Here is a 9,102-nt window from a genome sequence, read left to right as displayed (position 1 = left end):
ATTCACAATAGCTGTTGTTTAACAAGATGACAAGGCACATGGTTATCCTGAGGTTGCAAGCTGTCCTGACTCAGAACCATGACCTACACTAGTGTTACATCAGCACAAAATTTTAAGTCTTTTAAGCAATTTGTATTTTTGAAAGTAAAACTGAATTAGCCAGCAAAAGAATGGGAGGATTCCACCTTCAGGAAGAAGAGCTTTCTAATGTAATCAGCTTCATTTGCCACTCTCACTGCTAATTTACTCAGTTAACAAGCAATTTAAGTGATAGTAATAGTATGGCTTATGACCAAATGGAGGAAATTAATATTATAATACGTACTGTAATTTAAATCTACAAATTCATCTTTTTAGGGACCAACATTTTCTGTAACCCTATAATATTTCATGGGAACACACCATAAACCTAAGGCACATGGTAACTCACCCAAGACGTACACCACAGGAAAATCAGCTTGAACTCTTGCTCCCAGTGGTATGGCTCTGATCTCAGTCACTTGTACTGGTCTGGGGAACTGCACTAAATCAAGCTGTACTTTCTGTGATAAAGCAGAAACAAAAAGAGAACATTAAAAAACAAAGAAACATTCTACAGAAAGATAATCTACACTTCACAGCATAAAAATGACAATTTGTCCAAAATTGCATTTTTCCTAACTATACAAACCTGAGGTCCTTTTACAATAGGAAGGTACTAGCGGCAGCTGGATAGGTCGTAAGCTTTCGAACAAGGGGTTCGGTAGTTAACTGCTTGTCCGACAGGCGCGCGCGCGCGACTGGGAGGTAAACAAATCACTTTTGCTTTGGCCCAAGCAAAAACTGCAGAGTGAGGGGTGGCATGAGGTGGGGCTATGTGTAAAAGGACCTCAGGTTTGTATAGTTAGGAAAAATGCAATTTTGGACAAATTGTCATTTGTTCCGACACGGCATACAAACCTTCGGTCCTTTTACAATAGGAAGACTCACTTCTTGGTGGGTGGAATCTGAGTCTTTTGTGAACAGACTGGTGTTCGCCCAACCTTGGAAGCCTCCCTGGTCGTAAGAGCGAGGGAGGGATCCAAGCCTCTGTCCGATTGATCGGGGTGTGCACCGCAGGATCAATGGTCAGACCTCTGGACGAGTACTAAGAGAGAGGCATGCGTATCTCTTCGTACCAGCAATGCAAGAACTTGTTCCTGTACAGGAGCAAATATAAAGTCATGGGTTTGACTCTTGTAGGCATCCACTTCCCCCCCTTGTAGAAGGAAGTGGTGGATATTCTGCTCCTATCCCTAGTGAAAGGGATAGGATGGGGCTCTGTCATATAGCTCACCTGCATCTCGTCCTCATCCAGCGTAGTGACGACCATGGCCCTCTGCCCGCAGGTAGAGGGGAAGGAAAAGACGGGAAGAGAGAGCCAGTCACTCACTCACTCACACATCCATCCACACAGTCACACCAGGACTCGATGCTGTTCAGCCTGCGAGGGTCTGGGTTAGCTACACAACTTGTTTGAGCAGCCACCACGGGTCCCAAGGAAAAGGTATCCAAGGACCTGTGGGCAATATCCCGAAGGTAGAAGGACGTAAAAAGGTAGTCTGGTTAGACCAGACCCCTGCCTTCAGGACCTGCGCCACGGAGAAGTTCTTGCGAAACGCCAACGAGGGGCCAATACTTCTGACTTCGTGAGCTCTCGGACGGGACGTACGGATGTCGTCACTACCATCAGCCTCATACGCCCTCCTGATGACCTCACGCAGCCAGAATGAAAGAGTGTTCTTGGATACTTCTTTCTTGGTGACCCCGGTGCTAACGAAGAGGCGTCGACACTCAGGCCTGAGGTGTCGAGTTCTCTTCAGATAGCGCCGTAGCGCCCTCACAGGACAAAGCAGCATCTCATCCGCATCATTATCGGTGAAGTCCAATAGGGAGGGAATCGTGAATGACTCGAACCTGTCATCAGGGACTGAAGGTTTCTGAGTCTTCGCAACGAAGTTCGGGACGAAATCGAGCGTCACGGATCCCCATCCCCTGGAGTGTCGTACATCATAGGAAAGACCATGAAGTTCCCCTACTCTCTTCGCCGATGCCAGGGCCAGCAAGAAGAGGGTCTTGAGGGTCAGATCCCTGTCTGACGACTCCTCGGAGTGGCTCGAACGGTGTTCGAGTCAGACTCCTAAGGACGAGAGTCACGTCCCACGCAGGGGGCCTGAGTTCCCTGGGTGGGCAAGACCTTTCGAAGCTCCTCATAAGCAAGGAGATCTCGAACGAGTTCGAGATGTCCAACCCCCTCAGTTTCAGGACGAGCGCCAAGGCGGCTCTGTATCCTTTAACTGTGGGGACTGAGAGGAGCTTCTCTCGGCGAAGAAAAACGAGGAAATCCGCTACCTGCTGAAGAGTGGCTCTGAGAGGAGATAGACCCCGTCTACGACACCAACCACAGAAGACGGCCCACTTCCCCTGGTACACAGCTGCAGAGGACTGACGGACGTTCCCAGCCATCTCTGTTGCTGCGCTACGAGAAAAGCCTCTCGTTCGCAAGAGATGGTGGATAACAGCCAGCCGTGAAGACGTAGGGACTGGACTGCTCGGTGGTACCGCTCGACGTGTGGCTGGGCGAGAAGGTTGTGCCAAGGGGGAATCTCTCTCGGTTCTCCTGCGAGAACCGAGAAGAGCCAGCAGGTCCGGATACCAAATGGCCTGTGGCCATTTGGGAGCCACCAGGATCATCCTGAGATTCGGGGTGACCAGCGCTCGACTGATCACCTTGCGAATCAGGCTGAACGGGGGAAAGGCATAGGCGAAGAGGTTGTCCCACGGGTGTTGAAGAGCGTCCTCTGCAGCTGCCCATGGGTCCGGCACGGCCGAGAAGAACACCTGGAGCTTCCTGTTGTGCCGGGTGGCGAACAGATCCACGACTGGTCGCCCCCACAGGTCGAAGAGCCTTTCCGCCACGTCCTGGTGTAGAGACCATTCGGTCCCTATCACCTGATCCCAGACGGCTGAGCGTGTCTGCTACTACATTCCTCTTCCCTGGAATGTAGCGTGCCGACAGCTCTATTGAGTGTGCCTGAGCCCACTCGTGCACCTGCCGAGTCAACTGGTACAACGGGAGAGACACTAGGCCCCCCTGTTTGTTGACGTAAGCCACCACCGTGGTGTTTGTCGCACATCAACACCACTGAGTGTCCCATCAAGCGGTCCTGAAACTCTTGGAGAGCGAGGAACGCTGCCTTGAGTTCCAGAACATTGATGTGAAGGTGCTTGTCGTTCTCGTCCCACACTCCTGAAGTCAGCAACTCCTCCATAGGTGTGCGCCCCATCCCTCGTCGATGCGTCTGAGAACAGCTGCATGTCCGGGGGGGGAGTGCGCAGTGGCACTCCTCTTAAGAGGTTCCTGTCGTCGAGCCACCAGGCTAGGTCCTGCCTCACCTCCTGTGTCAGTGACACTGGAAAGCTTGGGGAATCCGTCGCCTGTGACCAACTCTCCTTTAGTCTCCACTGAAGAGACCGCAGGTGAAGACGCCCGTGAGGGACTAACTTCTCGAGTGACGACAGGTGTCCGATCACGACTTGCCATCGCTGAGCTACCTGTTCCTGCCGAGACAGGAACTGGTTGGCTGCCTCCCTGAATCTGCTGATCCGCGAGTCTGCGGGGAAGACTCGCCCTGCTACCGTGTCGATCAGCATACCCAAGGTACTTTTCTCCTCTGCTTGGGCTCGAGATCGGACTTCTCGAAGTTCACAACGATCCCCAGATCGCGACAGAACTCGAGCAGTCGATCCCTGTCCTGTAGCAACTGCGAGCGGGAGCTCGCCAGGACTAACCAATCGTCGAGATACCTCATCAGACGATCCCGTGCGAATGGGCCCAAGCAGACACCAGAGTGAACACTCGCGTGAACACCTGTGGGGCGGTTGAGAGACCGAAGCACAGTGCCCTGAACTGGTACACGTCCCGTCGAGGATGAAGCGGAGGTACTTTCTGGAGGACTGATGAATGGGTATTTGGAAATACGCATCCTTCAAGTCCACTGAAAGCATGAAATCGTTCTCCCTGATGGAGTCGAGCACTGAGCGTGCCGTCTCCATCGTGAACCGGGTCTGGCGAACAAACCGGTTCAGGGGAGAGAGATCTATCACCGGGCGCCAGCCTCCCGTAGACTTTCCACCAGGAAGAGTCGACTGTAAAAGCCCGGTGACTGATCCGTGACGATCTCTACAGCTCTCTTGCTCAGCATGGTCTTGATCTCCTGTCTGAGTGCTACGTCCTTCGATGACCCTGGAACGTACGACTGCTGTTGGACCGGGTTGGAGGTGAGGGGTGGCCGAGATTCGAAGGGTAATAGATATCCCTCCCGAAGGACATCTACAATCCAGTCTCGGCGCCGTAGCGCTGCCAAGTTGCCCAATGGCTGGCCAGGCACCCCCCCACTTCCCCGGCAGCAGGTGAGGGGGAACGCCGTCCCTAGCGTTTCCCCCCTTTCTTCGACTTCTTCCCAGAGCCTCCACGGGATGAGGAGGGCTGGGAGGAGGGCTGGTTACGGCTCCCCTTGTTAGAAGTCGAAGAAGACAGAGTCATTCCTCGGGGCTTCGACGCAGCAACCGTCTTAGCAGCCGAGGAAGCGCTAGCCGAGCTCTTAGACTTGGCCGCAGTCGAGGTGCTGCCCAGAAGCCTTCGAGACTGCCTGGTGAACCAGACGGTCACTGTCATCAGTGCGTCGTCTGTCCACCGCAGCGTCCACCATCTCTCCTGGGAAGAGAGACGTGGAACTCCGTAAAGGTCCGTTTCTAAGCCCCAACGCCGCCTCACGCCCGGCCGCCCTGGAAACCGAGTAAGGACAGCGTCCCTTCGTCGGAGAACCAGGTTGGCCCACAGGTTCACCGTCTGGTGGGCAAGGAAGGAGATGGCTCTTCCCCCAGACTGGCAAAGTCTCCTGAAGGCCGAGTCATCTTCGGGAGAAATTCCCCCGGAGTTGGCTGCGACCTTAGATACTGTGAGGGACCACAGATCTAGCCAGGAGACGGCCTGGAAAGCTGCCATGGCGGTAGATTCCAGGCCGAGTGCCTCTTGCTGCGAGAACCACAGGTTCTCGGACAGGAGCTGTTGCAGAGACACACCCGGAGTCAACCTAGCTAACTCCGGGTTCACCTGTTTGGGGCCATCGTGGCGAAAATCGAGCCCTCTTCAGATGGCACGTAAAACCGCCGCTGTCGTAGCAGAGGAGGTGGAAGCAGCTTGCTCGACCTGCCAGACTTGAGCGAACCGTCTTGTCCGGAGACAAGCGATTCAACCTGGTCCAGCACTGAGTCCGCAAGCTCGGAACGCGGCAAACCCACCGTCAGTCTGGGTTCCCTCTTCGGGCCCCAGAACGACTCGAGCCGGGACGTGGGCTCGGATGGTGGGAGCGGCGATCCTTCCCCGAGGTCGTTGTGCTGACGAATCAGCGCAATAACCTCGGCAAAGTTCCTCTGGATCTCGGGCGTGATAGCATCCTGTGGAGTCGGACCGTCCAGTCCCTCAAACAGGAGTACCTCCCGAGACCCTCCTCCCTCAAGGAGAGGAGCAGCGACAGCCCCCTCTCGGTCTCCTCCAACCACCTGTGCGTACGACCTGGCTGGTCCGAGAACCGAGCCTGGTACGTACGACGACGTGGCGGGATCCTGAGGGGCGCACCCCTCACGATCACTCCTCAATACCTCGCCCCTCCCGGTGTTAACCCGAGGAGGTTGAAGGTCTGGGAGAGGCAGACCTGACGCTCTCTCCTCGCTCACTGGCAGAACCAGTGGGCTTGGAGGACTGCAGGCGATCGCCAACCCGCGGGTGGGGGCGATCGAGCTGCAGACCTAGTCGAGCCGTCTCGCTGTGGAGAACGGCTGGACCGAGAACATCGGCCCCGGGGCCCCGGTCTCGTGTGTCAGAGGAGCTGGTGCTGGTCGCCGTACCCGATCGCTCTCTGTGAGAGCGACGGTCAGGCGACCGGCGAGCTCCACTGTCACGGTGAGATCGGTGCGTATCCTCACTGGTGCGTCAGTTCGCTGGTACCAGCCGTGGCTGTGCCGGAGCGAACGGGGGGACCTCTTCCCAGCCTCAGCCGTGGCCGGGTCAGGACCGTCACGTCCGCCCGGGTAGCCAGCCGCTCGCCGTGAGAGCGAGAGCTGGTCTGGTGAGAGTCGCGTGAGCGGCTGTCAACCAGTCTTCCGCTCCGTGCCGTGAACCTGACGCTGAGCGGACTCAGAGGTCTGGTTCCTGGCTGCACGGTCGCTGGTAGGCGACCGTACACTCGGTACCTCTCGCGAACGAGCGGCCGAGCCGGATCCTGCTGCTGTGGCCGAACCACTAACAGCAGGTGAGGAAGTGCCGGTGTTAGCCGGCACCCCTCTGGTACCCCGTAGTCTTCTTCCTTGCGGGAGAAGAGATGGGTCCTGCTCCCGAAGGAGCAGGGCGACCAGCGGAAGAACCCCCCGTCTCACCAGAGCGAGACGGGCCCTTAGAAGCTCCCACCGAAGGAGACTTTTCTTAGGGGGGGGGGAGGCGACCTTCTTCTTCTTAGGCGGGGGAGCCTTAGAAGAAGAAGGGGAAGAGGCGGCAGACGACGACGACGACGAAGAAGACGATGAAGACGACGACGACACCTTCCTCCTCTTCTTCTTCTTCTTCGTCAACCTCCTCAGACCGACGTCAGATCTGTCATCCAGGACGGAGCCGGGGCTGCTGTTGCCGAAGCAACAGGGCCCGGACGTACCTGTCCGAACAGACCAGCATCGGGAGCAGCGGCGCCAGGAACAGGAACAACATCAGCAGGTGCGAGCATCACAGGAACGGCAGTCGAGACGGCAGGAGCAGGAACAGGAACAGCAGCGGTGGTCACGGCAGGTACGGCAGGCTGTGTGGGTGGTACAGATGGTCGAACCAACGGTACAGACGTCATCGGCACCGGTGGGAGGTCCAGGGGCGAGCTCTTCGGGCACATGAAGTCCGGTCGTGGCAGCACGGCAAACCCAGGTGGCGGCATCACACTCCCCCGAGTTACGGCGACTGGCCCCTGCACCGATGTGTGGGTGTTACAGAGACCGCGTGCTGGGTGTACACCAGGTGAGGAGTGACGCGTAGCCGGGTGTTGTCAGGGTCGTGGTGGTGGTTGTGACCGTTGCATGAGTAACCGCCACGGAGCCAGCCAGATGATAGAGCAGCCCCTGGACACTCGGCACGCCCTGCAGCCCCAACGATGCCCACACCTGTCCGAGGTCATCCTTCACGGCAACCGCACCTGAGGAGGCAAAAGTCGGGTGATTAGAAGGATCCTCTACCCGCTCGCGCGAAGACGAGCGGATAGAGGACCCAGAATACAACTCTACGTCAGGGTATCTAGCGCCCTCCTCCACACTCGACACGTCAGGAGAGGAGAAGGACCTAGACACCCCCCCCGAAGGGGAAGGCGCGAGACGTGGAAGTTGAGCGGGCGGCAGGAAAGAAGACGAAGTGTCCGTCACCAAAGGAGTCGCGGGAGAGCTTTCCGACGACTCCTTTGCAGGCCTTCGCTTCTTCCTGCCCTCATACAAAGTCCACTGCGCCTCCGACCAGTCATTACACACATCACAGGGCTCGGCCCGGGTGCATTCGCGCCCCCGACACCGAGCACACAAAATATGAGGGTCAATCTCCGGGAATGATCTAAACTTCCCCGCATTTCCGCGCCCTTCGATACCCCACGGGCAAACGTCTCCCATTGGGGTAGCGAGGCGAGGAGATTCCATCATTATTCACTGAAGCCGTAATTAATATGTAAAGAGAGAATAATTGTACTTACAATACTCTTTCATACACAATTACAACCAAACTTAGAAAGCAAACGACGAGCAGCGGGCAGAGAGCGAACACACACGTCCATCCACTGTGAGGCCGAAAGCAAAAGTGATTTGTTTACCTCCCAGTCGCGCGCGCGCGCCTGTCGGACAAGCAGTTAACTACCGAACCCCTTGTTCGAAAGCTTACGACCTATCCAGCTGCCGCTAGTACCTTCCTATTGTAAAAGGACCGAAGGTTTGTATGCCGTGTCGGAACAATGAATGAGTTGGGTAATATAGCCTAGTAATGTAAAAGTATTCCTAGCAAAAATGAAGTTTTTATTGTAAAACTAATATTGTAATACCTACCTGAACACCTGAACTAGCCCTGGTCACTTACCAGCCCGAACCATCATTTATTAAAAATTTACCAAATCTTTGGTTAAAATAAACGATCAGTGTTGCCAATCTCCTGGCAAACACCCTCGTTACCTAGTTACCAGCCCACCGCTAGTAGCCCTGCCTCACGGGCCGGTCACACCTGCCCTCTCACGTCAATCATAAACTCAATAACTCTGTATGAGAGGGGAGGAGGGTGGGAATCATTCAGGTGTTCAGGTAGGTATTACAATATTAGTTTTACAATAAAAAACTTCATATTGCAATACACCCCCTGAACACCTGAACTAGCCCGATTAACAACATTAATTTGGAGGTGGGGAATCAAATCTGCCCGGCCCTTCACTGTACTAGTTGTCAGTCAATATAATTGAGTACGCGAGTCAGTCTCAAGTTCATTTGTCACTCGTCCAAGCTAATCTCCCATGTGTGGCCTTCTAGGCCTGTCATATGTGGAGGGATAAACTCCCTGCACCTCTACTCTAAGGTCAAAACTCATTGAGTGCGGAAGGGATACAAACCTGTTTCCTCTCAGCTGGCTATGTGCCTCACCTGAGTAAAGGAAAAACTGAAGACCTCCCATGTGGCTCTCGGCCTCTCACGTATGGAGGGAATCTGAAGACCTCCCATGTGGCTCTCGGCCTCTCATGTATGGAGGGAATCTGAAGACCTCCCATGTGGCTCTCGGCCTCTCATGTATGGAGGTTAACTGAAGACCTCCCATGTGGCCTTAGGCCTCTCATGTACGGAGGAGACAACCATGTCCATCGGTGCGTCTGCGACGGTGTCGTCGATCGTAGTGATGTCTTGTAGTGTTGTACCTGCCTGTCTGTACTCTGCCTGGTTGGCACTTGAAAGAATACCCTCACCCTCAGATAGACCTAGACATGTTCTTTCCTATCTGTCCTAATACTTAAAATCCTCTTGTGATAT

Source organism: Macrobrachium nipponense, chromosome 3 (assembly GCF_015104395.2).
Source record: "Macrobrachium nipponense isolate FS-2020 chromosome 3, ASM1510439v2, whole genome shotgun sequence".
NCBI lineage: Eukaryota > Metazoa > Arthropoda > Malacostraca > Decapoda > Palaemonidae > Macrobrachium > Macrobrachium nipponense.
This window is presented reverse-complemented; position numbering follows the sequence as displayed.